At 51.7% G+C, this 14,277-nt stretch overlaps 2 protein-coding genes across 44 annotated transcripts in view; one reads left to right on the top strand and one right to left on the bottom strand.

The window, feature by feature from the left end:
* Positions 1 to 14,277, top strand: part of LOC126037256 (uncharacterized protein DKFZp434B061-like) — a 306,771-nt gene that overhangs the window by 184,885 nt on the left and 107,609 nt on the right. The window lies entirely within an intron of this gene.
* LOC126037255 (electroneutral sodium bicarbonate exchanger 1-like) overlaps positions 1 to 14,277 on the bottom strand; it is a 126,871-nt gene that overhangs the window by 93,973 nt on the left and 18,621 nt on the right. The window contains exons 6-8 of one of the 17 annotated variants that reach the window (XR_007505561.1): positions 13,860 to 13,928; positions 13,427 to 13,531; positions 12,541 to 13,156 (exon numbers count right to left, since the gene is read on the bottom strand). The exons of 15 other annotated variants lie outside the window; for them this stretch is intronic. The gene's annotated coding sequence lies outside the window, so the exon portion shown is untranslated. Of the gene's footprint in view, positions 1 to 12,540; positions 13,157 to 13,426; positions 13,532 to 13,859; positions 13,929 to 14,277 lie in introns of those variants that run through there. One more of the 17 variants, XR_007505560.1, reaches the window with a different exon arrangement.

Genomic DNA, 14,277 nt, shown 5'->3' with positions numbered 1-14,277 from the left:
AATGCTAGTTTTACTAGGATGTAGGTGTGAGAAATTGTCTTGAACGGACTGTATAGCTATTAAACAATTTTTTTTCCCTGAGATCTGGCACTAGTGACTGGTTTTGGTCTGGTGGCAGGCTCTCTAAATACTACTGTACTTGTATATTACTGCACTGACCCATTGCTCAATGAACTGGAAGCAGTTCTTCATTCAGAAAAAACCCAAATCTCAAAAGGAAGAGGACATGAATGTTATAAATGTAGACGTATGAGCTAATCTTGTTCTGGCAGATGATTTTCGAATGCCTCTTGATAGTTTTGCTGCTTTAGAAATCAGCAGCCTACTCAACAGGTTGTCCACTGCTGAAACGACCGTGTGGAGTTGCTTGTTAAATCTGGGTTTTGTGGGAGCTTTTGATTAATGCTTGATTTGTTTTCTTGCTATACATAACTCTCCTTAAACAGCTGTTTGCGTGGCTTGACCTCTGATTTGAGGCAAAGAACAACTAGAAAAAACTCCATTTTGACACTTGTAAAGAATCAGCTTGCAGAACTGTTACCTACTATTGAATACTTCAGGTACAGATTTCAAGGTTTGGGTAGTACGACTTCTTGCGAGGCTTGAGATTCCTGTGCGGTAAGGGGAGTGTTGTCTAAATGTTGTTTTAAGAATGGCCACTAACACAGTTAATGTGTTGACTGGAAGCTGTACTCAAATATGAAGGTAACTTCAGTATAGCAATTATTTTGAGTCTGTGTATTCTGTTCTTCTAGTTAACTGGCCAGGATTCAGCATTCAAAGGCGGCGGCAGTCCAGAAGATGTCAGCAGCAGATCTACAGACAATGTAATTAGGAAGGGGTTTTACTCGGTGGGCTAACTGAAAAGCTGAATGGACTCTGCTAGTGCCTAGACTACTTCACATCAATACTCTACGCGTTTATTGATGTAAACAAAAATATGCTTTTTAGTTTAACTACTTTCAGCCTTCATTTCCCAAATATGTTCTTGTTAGAGTTATCCCTATTAGTCTTTTTAAAAGTCTTGACTGTCACTAGCTGAAACAGCTTTGGAAAAAGCCACAAAAACCAAGCTGCCCTGTGACTTGGATTCAGAATGTAGGTAAACAGGTTAACTAGTTACTGCAACCACGTTGTGGTGTCAAGTGTGTCTGAACGTGCTTGTATTCATTTGTGCTTTCCTAGTGCATGTGCATATATTGTTCTTCTCCTAAACTATTTTCCCGGTTGGCACATACACTCCTGGGCATCTATCACAATGGTGCTCAGCTTCCTCAGCTAGCTAGTCCCCTGCCTAACACGGCCACGCGCTACACAAGTATTGCCTCCCATGGAGGCCCATAAATAATTGTGGTATTGAAGACAACGCAGCAGAGGATGCTACCAAGGTATGGAGATGATAGACGTGTCCCATGCCGTTGTATCTGATTTTTGTCTTGAGACTGCTCCAGCATGAGACTTGAGGGCTTTTTTTGTTGTCGCTGGGTAGGAAAGCTAAACTCGGAACACACAGCTTGAAGATGTACTTAAACATTGCAATAGCCAAGGCTGTTGTGGCACTGCTACCCACCTGCAAGGGAGAGTCTTGAAAGGAATTGGCATGCAGAGAGTGTTTTCAGATAAACCCTGAAAGCTGTTCTACGTGGTTACATGAAAACTTGTAGTAGTCTGAAGTTCCGGTTCTGTAAACTGGTAACACTGCTTACCCAGTTAAGTGCATGAGGGTTTTTTGAGGGGTGGGGAGAAATTCTGATCCCGTGAAACAAATGTTGTGCTCTCTCTCTATTGTAACTTCTTTATAACTTGGTGTTTTTGTAAATGAAGTTGTATGTTTTTCCAGAGAATTTTCGTATGTACTGTAAAATACTGTCTTCCAAAAAGATTTTTTTTAAATTATTATTAATTTTTTTTAATGCACGTGGGATCTGCTTAAAAACCTCAAACAAGTAAACCAAATGTAAGGCGGGCAGGGCAGTGCCAGAAAAAGTATGTTCTACAAAATGATGATGTCATGGTAGAGTAAATTTGAGGAGACTAGGAACACTGCTTTCCTGCTTCTAGTATTTCCAGGTTTTGAATTAACACCCTCTGAATAGTGCAGCTTGCAAACTGCGCTGACAGCTGAAGTCCCATTTTGCTGTGCGGACAACAGATACCCCTGACTTCTTTTAAAATTAGTTGCTTGGCTTAAACCGCAATTCTGAGCTCTGATCATTTTAAGCATCCACCTCAAACCCTAGTGACAAGACCGAAGGGGCATGTAGCTACCTTGCACGGTCTTCATTCTCCAGCATTCCCCCTACTGCTGGTATTCCAAACTTGTGGAGAAAGCATGACCATGACCGTATACTTACCTTTTTTCCTTATTACCTCTGGTTTCCAGCTTGCTTCAAGTGCAATTCATCTCTTAGAAAATGTGCCTTAGTGGGTTTGAGAGGTCTTACTCCTCCTTCTCCCCTCGAAAAAAACCCCAAAACTTAAGAGTGCAAGGCTTAGGTTTACTCACAGGTTAAAATTAAGAAAGAGAACCTATGTTACTTCAGTGGCTTTTAGCAGAGCTACACCCTGAGTTTATAAAATGGTTACCTTGGTTTTGTGACCTGGGTTAAAACCATGGTCTTTCAATACTGTCAAGTCTGTGTACTAGTTACAGTAGGTATACAACTTCAGCACTTGTGTAAATAAAACTCCATCGTTAATTTGAAGGAATTAAAGCTGAAGTAGGTGATGAGATAAACGGCAAAGCAACTATGAAAAGTGTTTTGTAATGGTCTACAAGCCTGTAATATTACCATGCTTTTAAACAAATTCTTCCACTTGACCTGTTAAAGGCTGTTGTGCCCTTAACCTCTAGTCAGCACATGCATTTCTGCAGCTGGTCTCAAACTAACCTAGCTAATTGATATCAAAGTATATGCCTGTACATGGATTTATTTTTTTTAACTCTTGCTTTGCAGAATTATCTTCTAATTGTGCTTTGTTGTTGTTGTTGTTGTTTCCCCCCCCCCCCCCCCTCACTCTTAGGGTGTTAAGAAGAAGTTTAGGAAGAAGTCAGGTTACTAGTTTCCTGGACTTGATCCAGCATGGGTCAGATTACACGCTTTATTTTAATGTACCCTGACTCAGCGCTTGGCCGCGTGCAGAGAGATGTTGCTGTTCTGGAGTTTCCCTGGCTATTGCAGAGGTTGGATGCTGCCCCAGCACTATGCAGATTAGATTACAGCTGTTTTAAATAAAGTTCAAACTGCACCAGTTCAACTGAAGTGTTTTCCTTTGTTTATGGAGCAAGTCTTCTGTCAAAGTGATTGAAAGGCAAGTTCCTCATGCATAAAGACTCCTCTCCCTACAATACTCAGAAGGAAGCAGCCCAAGCTAGAGACAGTATTGCCAAGCGTGGTTCCTGTCCTTTAGGGTGAATCCCTCCAGCAGGCTTTTCTATGCTCTGGGAAACATCTGCGGTTATAACTTTGCAGCTGCTGTTGGCTCTAGCAGTCCTGTCTGAATCTGGTCCAGCGCAGGTCACCAAGAGTCAGTGCTAGAAGCAGCGCTTCTTAGCTGTTAGCAATTGCATCATCACATCGCTTCCTGGCATAGTGTCTTATCACTGATCATCTGGGGACAGAGGTTTTTATTCATTTGCCAGATGGAGCTGGTAGTAGGGCAAGTTCTTTCTGGAATACCTGAAGGAGAGAAAAGCTGTATGTGGCCTTCTTTCTCATTTTTGTTTTTACTGAAAAGCAAAGCAATCGGTGCTAGCTTTGCAAGATCCTCAGGGTTATCGACAAACCCCAGGTAAGTAAATGCCTAAACTAAAACAAACCCCAGTAACAAATGCATTGTTTTCTCTTGCTTCTGCCACAATACATCCCCCTAAGACCCTAAACCCAATACTGAATGTATTTAATTGTGATTGTGCTGAACACAAGATGACCAGAGCCAGAAAATACCTTGGACTTGAAGGTGAGGGAGGCTCCTTGATGCCAGACTTCCTGCAAACTTTGCTGTTTTCTGTCTGCTTTCTTAGCTGGTTGCTGTGTGTGTGGCTTGGAGGTCCAGCTGGAGGGGGTGAGGGATGCATGATCAGTCTCCTTAAAGAGGAGCAGCTCTGCGTTGAGACTGTGTACGGTTAGTAACTTTGAGCAAGACGTTCCATTGCAGGAATTAACGTCTCCTGTGGTTTTACTTGTTAGGTCTAAGCAAAGAAGTGGTTCATGTGAAGTCGCCTCCGCTTCTGCTACTGCAGTGGGTTGGTGTAACTTCTTGCTACTGCTTCTGCAACTGCAGAAACTAGAGAGAGCAAGTAATAGAGGGGTTGGGGGGTCCAGCCGCAGCCCCCTGCTTCCTGGCCAGCTCGGCTGTTGCTCTGCCTTTCGTCGAGTGCTGCGGGGCCAGGTTGGACTAAGCAGAGTCCAGTGGGGTGTTTTCCGAGAAGGAGGCGAGGGGTGGGCTGTTGAGCACTGCCTGCTGCCTCCTAGCATGCTGGTCAGCATGGACTGCCTCCCCTTCCCTGTGCCTGAGGGTTTCTTCAGCCACCATCTACCCCTGGGGTGCCCAGCTCCGAGCGTGGCCCGAGTATGACTACCTGTGGTTGGTAGTCGGTTTGTTTTGTGTTTCCAGGTTTTCTTCCTTGGAATCATGTTGTCCACAAAGAAATGTCATTATCCATCCCATTTCTAATTCAGTATCTACCGATCTAGCGTGACCCAGAGCCTGTGTGAAGGAGGAGCCGCCCCAAAGGATCCTGCAGCGACCTGTTTGTCCACAATCCTTTCTCCGAGTCCACTTCTGGAACTGCAGGGGCAGTGCTTGTGTGCAGAGTCCCGGAACAGCAGCACTGCCAGGGAGCCCCAGCGCCTGCTGTGTCCAGAGCTGCTCTTTCCACCGCCACACTCTCCTCCTGAGCCCTTCTGGTGTTGTAAGGCCGGAGTGCTCCAGCAGCTTGGCCACAGTTCTCCCGTGTGGCCATCCTGTGACAGCAGGCAGGGAAAGGCACTGGGCACTGCTGGGACAGAGCTCGCCATGCTCCAGAGCAGCATTTGCATCATGGAAGGAGACCCCCTCAGGGCAGTGCCTTAAGGCTTAGGTCTTCTTCCAAAGTTTCTCTCAAGAACATGCAGGCTCTGGCCATGTCCACCAAAAATTACCCTGTCCCGTATTTTTAAGCTGCTTTTTAAGCTCCAGACTAGCTGAACGAGAAGACATCCACTGTACATTTAATTGAGAAAGATGTACGCAAGACGCACCAGCTGGGGACTGATGCTGCCAGCAGGTTCAGCACCCCAGGGGAAGAGGAGGGCAGCCACCCTCTCTGGCTGGAAGCCTGTCGGGGCTTCAGCGTTTCAGCTTTGGTGGCCCCAGGCTGCTGCGGAGCCGTAGTCCAGTCTCTAGGGCTGCAGGGACCCATGCCAGGGGCTGTGTGGAGGGAGCTGGGCAGGGGCAGGGCTGCAGGAGGTGATTGCAGGGCTCTGACCCCAAGCAGAGTGGCTGCAGCACTCGCGTTTGACCCCCAAACCTTCCCTCATCAGTGCCTTTACGGTAGCTGGAGATCCTCATACTTAACACATGAGGAGTTGCAGGCGTGATCTGTACCAGCAGTGGCTTAGGAACCCGGACCGGGGCTAAGCCCCAGCAAGAGCCTTTGCACAGAGCTGTTGCTCTGCAGCTCCCTGGCTTGCCTCCCAAAACTCCTCATCCAGCAAAACCTCCCACACTTATGCGGAGCTTTGATTCTTGGGGCTCCGCTGTTCCTCTTGCTGATGCTAATGCCCTTGGCATCAGTTCCCATAATCACGGATTGCTATGTAAAATATTTATTGCAGGACTTATCCTTTTTTAAAAAAAAAACAAACCAAACCCACTTTATTTACATAAATTACAAAATAAAATAATCACACTTTTGCTCACACTAAAAATCTACTCTTAAATTAAAACTCGGTTGGGCTCAGCACAGCAAGGAGCCACAGCAAGGTCGTTGCTAGCAGAGCCTTGTGCTCTTAACACAGCGTTCCATTTTTATAGCTCTCATTTTTATAGCTTAAACCATGATAGAGACAGAGTCACAGCAGCACAGAATGGATGCTGAAAGAGACCTCTAGAGATCATCCAGCCCACCTCGGCTGCTCGAGCAGGGCCAGCTGCAGCAGGCTGTGAGTCTGCTTCTCGAAGGTTCTATTGGCTGCGTTGCTCCCAGGTTGTGGAGCTCGCATGGCAAATGGGCAATGAAGAGGGATGAAGTTTTCAGGCACTTTCTGGCCGGTGCAGTGATTTTTATTTTTTTTTTCCTTCTGACTTTTTCTCCCCCCTTCCTGGTCTTGCAGCTGCCCAAGGCGCAGCCAGAGAACTGGAGGAGGGTCCCTGCCTGGCCTGCAGCTCCCTCCCTCGCCATTCTTAGGGTGATTTGGGGTTATTTTGCTGTGTCAGTGAGGCAAAGCTGGGCTCTTGGGGGCTGAGGTCAGTGCGACCCGAGGAAGGCCGTGATGGTCTTGAGGCTTTGAAGGGCTGTGCACCGAGCCCTGTCCCCGCTGGAGGGGACGCTGGTGGTGTTCAAGACGAAGGCCTTGCAGCCCTTGTTGTCGTGTGTGCCCGTGTCCCCCCCAGCCCCCAAGGTCTGTCGTTGTCGCAGGGGCTCTGTGCTGCTTTCTGCATGGGGCCGTGTCCGTGAGTCCTGCAGGGACCTGTCTGTCCTGGCTTCCCCACCAAAGGGCTGCTTCCCCTGGGGAAGGGGAACGGGGAGTTGTTCCCGTTCCTGTCCCCCCCCCACCATCGCCTGCTCCGCTGGTGGTGACTCAGGCCTGGGGGTGGCTGGGTTCCCCTCGGGGCTTGCTGGCTTGGATCTGGGGCTCGGCGGGGCTTTTGCACGTCTTGGGGGCTGTTTCCCGGTGCCCCCCGCACTCCCTCCCCGTCCCACACAGGCACGGAGCGGTTCTGGAGAAAGAGCTTTTAATGGGAAACACAAAAGAAAAGGTCCCATCCAAGCTGGTCTAAACCCTCCCTACCACCCTCCCCGGCCCCCCCTTCGACAAATACCCCCCCCTCCACTCCCACCCCCCATTCCCCCCATCTCCATCCCTCTCACCCCTGTCTAATCCCCCCCCCCCCACACACCCTCACGTTGGCTGCCAGAGCCCTGCGCTTGCTGGGTGCCATTGGCAAGGAGCTCTGCGCCTGCCTCTTCCTCCGCTTGCCGGCCGTGGCAGGTGGGGACGGTGGCAGGTCCATCCCCGCATCCTGCCACGGCTCCTGGGGCTCCATCCCGCCGCCGTTGAGTATTTTGAGGCTCAGCATGGTGTCGCTGAGCTCAGGGATGCAGTAGTCGGGGGTGAGCATCTCCTCAGGCAGCGAGAGCGAGCTGAAGTCGCGGTCGGGGGTGTCTGCGCTGGTGCCACCAGCGTCCTCGGGCACGGAGCTCCTGCTGGGAGCATCCTGGCTGACCCCCACTCCATCCAGGGAGCAACCGAAGAGCCTTAGGGCCTCTTCCAGGACCATCTCCTCGGACACTGCAAGGTCGCCTGCAGTGTCCCCAAGGGCTTTGTTGTTGGTGGTAGCGCAGGGGCTGGTATGGACATCGCCGCCTGGGGGTGCCCCCACAGGGGTGGCCGTGCTGGGGATGTTGATCTGTGCCAGCTGCCCCTCGCTGTGCTGGTAGCCAGGGATGGACACTGGCAGCTCCAGAGGGTCTGGGGTCACCCCACTCCTCTGATTTTTGTAGGGTGTGAGGTATCATGGTTGGCCCTGGGGGGTCCCTGTGGCTGCCCAGGCCAGGGGGGCCCCGCAGCCCGTGGGACCCCACAGGGCAGCACCCGGCAGAGAAGTGGCGCCTTGGCCGAGCGTGGCGGTGGCCGGTGGAGGCAGGTCGGTGGTTGTCCACTGGATGCAGAAGACCCGGGGGTCGAAGAGGCAGCCACATGGAGCCCTCTGCAGACCTGTGTGGGTGAGGGGGAGCCGTGCTGGGCCGGGGGGACTCTCTGGGGGCACCCGCCAAGCCGGCCCCGATGGCCGACATCCCCCAGCTCTGGGCCAGGGGCGTGGGGAGCTTGTGGCCGGGGCGATCCCCACAGGGTGAGCTGCTGTGCTGGTGGGACGGGGTTGCAAATCGGGGAGGAGACTCGCATCTAGGAGGTGAAAGGGGAGAAGTGGCCCCAAATATTTGGGGAATTCTCTGCAGATGGGCTTTACTGGGCACGCGCCGCCCGGGCGAGGGCAAGGATGCTCACCGGGGCTTGCTGAACCCCCATGCGAAAAGTGCCGGGGGAACGGGTGTGATGGGGATGGCGAAGGTGCCAGAGCAGACTGGGGTGCCATACCTGCTGGTGGTGCCTGGGGGGCCTGGGCTGCAGGGAAGGGCTGCTCCCGCGTGGGCAGGCGGCACGGGTTGGCTGAGCCTAAGAGAATGAGACAGGAGCGATGGCCGGCGGTGTCCTCTGCTCTTGCCCCCCAAGAGCGTCCCTGGGCTGCAGGGGTTGGGGTTGGTCCCTACCTCAAGGGTAGAAGGTTTTGGGGAGCATGAATGGCTGGAAAAGCTGGGGCGCCGGGGGGCCCCAGGGCCCAGGCAGTGGGAGCTGCATTGGTGGCCGCGCCATGGTCCCTTCTGGCTGTTGGCTGCCAAGGACTCTTTGGCGTCTCCCCGGAAGGAATGCGGGGGCTCCCTGTGTTCCGCCCCACCCCCAAGAGCCTCCCCAGCTCCTCCTGGGGAGGGAAAGAGTTAAGGGAGGCTGGGGTGGCCCCGGGGCCTACAGGCGGCTCTCGGGGTCTGCGGGTACAAATGCTCTTGGCTTTCAACAGTATTTTTCCGGTGGGGGAAGAACAACAAGTTGATTCAGCTGAGCGAAGCGGGGACCAAGCTGCAGCCGCAGCCTCCTTGCGCCAGATGGCAAATGCGTTTGTGACCGTTGCCCGTGCTTCTGTTCGCTGCGTTGACCAGAGCGAGGCAGAAATAGGAAAAAGGACCTCAAGGGCGCGAAGGAAGGTCACGGGGTGTCGCTCGGTGGCACGCTTTCCCCCAGCCCTCGCTCCAGTAGTGCTGTCAGGTCTTTCAGTCTCCTGCTGGGAAAAGCAGCAGCTCTGGATCCCCCTGGGAGGGGGCAGCCCTTTCCCTGGGTGCATGACACCCCGGAGGAGACGCACCGCGTGCTCCCAGAAAAGGACTGGATTCTGCCCAACGTCCGGTGTCAGGGTGCTGGGGCTGTTTGCGCTCTACGGGATCCCAGGGATGGGGTTAGTACATCCCCTCCTCGTGCTTGGAGGATTCGGCGCTAGCAAGGACACCCCAAGGGTACCAAGGACACAGGCCTCTCGCTCCCGCTGTGTGAACAGTGTGTGGCCTGGGGGAGTTGGGACAACTGCCGTGAACCGGAGGCCAAAGATCTCTCCGGGCCTGTATCCTGGTAATCAAAGAGATTGCGCTCTGTTCGTGAGGCACCTCTGGCTGCAAGATTGTGCAAGGCCATGTGCTGCGTAACTTGTGGCAGGGACCGATGCTTGGGGGCGTGAAGGCAAGCGCGCTTCTAAAACCATAAAACTCCATTTCATTTCAGAGCGCAGCTGAGCCACCCCGCTCCTCAAGACTCTGCCATCTGCACCGCTGTGGCTGGGACCGGGCAGTGCTGCACATCCCAAAGGCCACCAAGTCACACCCGTGTCCCTGCTGCTTTGCCGGGAGCTTCTGCGATGCGAGCGATGTTCTGGGGGCTGATCTCTTGGACTGCAGCTACTCTGTCCCTGACCGGCAGCTGGCTAGGAGGGTTGTGTCCCAGGTGGAATTCCACCTCTCTGACGAGAACCTGGCCAAGGATGCTTTCCTCCTGAAACATGTCCAGAAGAACAAGATGGGCTTCGTCAGCATCAAACCGCTGACGTCCTTGAAGAAGGTAGGCAGCCCGTTGCGTTGGCCAGCCGGGGTGGGAAGTGGCCTCCACGTGGAGGATGCCTGGGTGTCTGGGTGTGCTCTGGCTGTCTGCGGTGAGGTGTACGGGGAGGTCCAGGCTCTGCTCAGGCTGCCTGTGTCCCGGCAAAGCGTTGGTGGTGCAGAGCTGGGTCCTGCTCTCTGCCTTCAATGTGCTGCAGCAGTTCTCCACCCAGGGAGGGTGGCTGGGGAAGCGGTGAGCAGTCCTCAAACCCCAAGCCCAGGGCTGGGTTCGCCTCTTCTGCCCGTGGTTCCCCTAGGCTGCTCTGGGAGAGATCATGCCTTAACTAAAAAACTGCAGGGAAGCACTGGTGGTGTGATGTCCAGGGAAGCTGTGTCTTCTTGCCGTGGTCCGGGAGCACAGGCGACCTTCTCCCACAAATCCTGAATGGGGGATATTGCCTTGCCATGACCTCAGGTTGATGGGGTTGCAGCCTGCCTGGATGATGGGTTTAGGGTGGCCCCTGCCTGGGGAGACTCACAGTGACGCAGTGGCCCCCTCTGTCCCTCAGGTGAAATACCTGACGCATGACTGGTGGCTGACGCTTTACACCCTGCAGTTCTCGGAGCTGCTGGAGGTGAATGAGGAGGGCACCAAAGTGAGGCAGTGGCTGATAGCATATGTCCATACAGAATGTATGGTATGTCTAAATATTTGTTGGTTTTAATATTTTGTACCAGCCGTGGAAACTGGTTTGCTGCTAGGTGACTGTAAAAGGGAGATTTGGTAAATAATTATTAGAAATCTTATACTAACACTATGATTGAAAAAATAGACAGAAGTGTAGCCAAGTAATTAACTAGTAGAGTTAGTAACCCACTCCTAAGTTTTACAGTTCTTTGCTCTTATGACTGGATGTTCCTGTACATTAGATAAGATTAATATTGAAACTGACCATATATGACTAGAACCATGTTAATCTCCAAGATCAAAGAACAAGGATGACAAACAAGACTTGAAGGTCAGCCAACAGAATTTGAAATGGATCGGTGGGCGCAAAAGCAGCCCTTCGACTCAAATGAAGAACCGTTGCGTGCGATCAGATGTAGGCAGTCCTATGATACTCAGTTACAGTAATTTTTATGTCTATGTATAGTAATCTGATTAATATGTAATTAGTTACGCCATAGAACCTGTTTGTGCTGAAGCTGTGGCACGCATGCTAGGTGGAACTATCCCCCGTGCATCCAGCGCTGCAATAAAGAATGCCTACTTTCTAAAACTCTTAGAGAGTTTCTTCGACCAGCTTTTCGGTATCATGGGTCCCCATCCCCGAGTCCCTGCTGAGCGTCCCCCCCAGCAGACTGCTGCTGGCCTGAGAGCTGCTGCCCCTGGAGCAGGACGTGCTGCACAAGGACCCCTCGGCCCCCTCCTGGCCCGGCAGCAACTTCAAGCCCAGCAATTTCAGCAATGCCTTCACTGGATTGCTCCTCGCCAGCAAAGTCTTCCCTCCGCTCGGGACAGGCTTGGGCACAGGCAGCTGCTACGGCCTCTGCCCCAGCACTGAGAGCACTCGTGGCTGCGGCTGGGGGAGTGGGGTGGGTGCCTGGGCACCCTGGCCCAGCAGCCCCTCGCCAGATGCCAAACCTCTTGCCGGCAGTCCTCCGGCAGCGGCGTGGGTGCCTGAGCCCCTCGGCCTGCGGGATGCGGTGCTTTGCCTGCCCCACTGTTGTCCCAAAAGTGGGGTCGTTTACCCGGCGTGCAAAATGCCAATATAAACACAGAGCAGAGGTATTTTATTCCAGTTCATGTTTACGAAAAGATGGGGGCTAGGTGGTAATCCGCAACGCTAGCACCCCTCATGCCTAAAGGGGCAAGCAATTTATACAGTTCAGTTATACACATTCGATTTCCAAACTTCTTCCCAAAACTATTGCTGGGAGTCGCTTATCTCGCACAGTTTCTATCAGGTTGAAGTTCCCCTGCTTGGAATTAAAGGTCCAATGTTCTTTTCTTCTACAGCGCATGCTCAAGGAGAGTGGGGGGGTAAGTCTTTTTGGTGTGGAATTGAGTTGGTGGTCATGATCTCCCCCTGCCACCTTTCTTTACCTTTCCTCCAGTTTGCGAAGATGTTTCTGACTTCATGCCTATTAGCAATTATTCAACTTTTTGGCGCCTCCTGGAGTAGGATGTTCCCTTCTTCTCAGTTTTTTAGTTCTTCTTCAGGGGCACAGTTGTTAGCAAGGCATGCGTTGATCATACAAAGGGGATCTTGTTTCACAAGAGCTTTGTGGCCTTTTTCGTGTGGCTTAAGTACATAATTTCTTAAGTACATCATTTCCCCCTGTGGTGGGTTGACCCTGGCTGGATGCCAGGTGCCCACCAAAGCCGTTCTATCACTCCCCCTCCTCAGCTGGACAGGGGAGAGAAAATATAACAAAGAGCTTGTGGGTCGAGATAAGGACAGGAGAGATCACTCACCAATTACCGTCACTGGCAAAAGAGACTCCGCTTGAGGAAAATTAACTCAATTTATTACAAATCAACCAGAGCAGGGTAATGAGAAATACAACCAAATCTCAGAGCACCTTCCCTCCACCCCTCCCTTCTTCCCAGGCACAACTTCACTCCCAGATTCCCTACCCCCCCCCCCCCCCCCCCCCCCCAGTGGCACAGGGAGACGGTGAATGGGGTTTACGGTCAGTTCATCACACATTATTGTGATACTTGCCAAACCAACCAAGAAAGGTAAAACTGGAGCGCAGGGAGCAAATGCTTTTCTTTCACCTTAGGCCAACTGCTCGGACGCTCTCTATGCTGCCCTGCTGCAGAGGGCATCCCTCTTGTATCAGTAAGAGACATAAGAGTGAATTAAAGCCAGAACTCCAAACCAGACCAAAAACCCAGTCGTGATCAAGAAGAAAGTGGAGAATGCATCAAATATAACAGAAAATTATTTTGGACATTCCCAGTTTACATTTGAAAAAAAGAGAAAAAAAAAGAGGAGGAATTAGGTATTAAAAGAGCAGCACTGAATGATAAAGCTGTAGCAGTCCCTCTACCACTACAAACCCACACCCCCACACGCACGTACGCACACAGACTGAACACCACCAAACTCCCCTTGACTGTGACGTTCCCCTCAGCTTGCTGGTCTAGAGATACTGAATGCCTGAAGCACACCAAGGATAACTGAAAACATCTGCATGGCTTTAATGGGAATCCTCCAACTGAAACAAAGTGCCTTCTCCCTCTGTCTGCGTTGGCACATCCCCGAGTCACGCTCTCACTCCTCTCCTTCAAAGTCAAGATTCCTAAACGTGAAAAGCGGGAGTGGGGAAAGGCGAAGGGAAGAGAAAAAGAGGGAGAGCATCATCAGTGGAAGACCTGCCAGCTGCTGCTGATTCAGCCCTGTTCGGGGGACCACCCCAGCAGAGAGGAGCTGGTTTGCGTGCCACAGACCTCCCTGCCTGTTCCCAGGGACAGGCCGTTTGCTCAGCCTTGCCGGCCAAAGCGTGGGAAAAGCGTAGGTGTGCGCCGTCGCTTGCAGAGGAGCACGGTCACGTTCACGTGTAATCCTTTACCTTTTTCCTCCCTGGATTCAAAGGGTTTCTGTCTTCAAAGTGAGAGCCTTCCATATGGTCATTTGTGACATTTCATCCAGGATAACAATCTCAGAAGGATAAGTCCTGCAATAAATATTTTACATAGCAATCCGTGATTATGGGAACTGATGCCACCAAGGGCATTAGCATCAGCAAGAGGAACAGCGGAGCCCCGAGAATCAAAGCTCTGCATAAGTGTGGGAGGTTTTGCTGGATGAGGAGTTTTGGGAGGCAAGCCCGGGAGCTGCAGAGCAACAGCTCTGTGCAAAGGCTCTTGCTGGGGCTTAGCCCCGGTCCGGGTTCCTAAGCCACTGCTGGTACAGTTTTTCCCATGCCACTGCTTTTTTCCCTGCTGCTACGGAGACAAAATACCAGGGAGCCGACATGCTGCACGCTGTAAAAGAGTCCGTACCTGAATTCCTCTGAGCGACGACACACCCATGTAGAGAAAGACGCCATAAAGCACAGGCATTGGTATAAACTGGGGGGGGGGGGGGGGGGGGGGAAGAAAAAAAAAAGAAAGAATGCAATCGTTTATTTTTCTGTATTGCATTTTCAGTATTACCACCCTCTTCCACAGGCACTGCCTAAAATTGCTTGAAGCTTTCCAGCTTCCATTCAGGCTTAGAGATGGGTCAGATATTAACCATTTTTTTGCCATTTTGTGCGCACGAGTGAGCTAAGGCTCTGCTTTAGGCTGAACTTGGGAGTTATCTCTCCTCAGAATAATCCTATTTTCCAGAAAGGTTGGAGGAAAATAGGCAATTTCACCCGTGCTACCCTATGCCGCATTCTCTGGCGGTAGAAGAAACACTTCTGCCTATTCTTGG

The sequence above is a fragment of the Accipiter gentilis genome, unplaced genomic scaffold (assembly GCF_929443795.1).
Source record: "Accipiter gentilis unplaced genomic scaffold, bAccGen1.1, whole genome shotgun sequence".
Taxonomy (NCBI): Eukaryota; Metazoa; Chordata; class Aves; order Accipitriformes; family Accipitridae; genus Astur; species Astur gentilis.
This window is presented reverse-complemented; position numbering and strand designations above follow the sequence as displayed.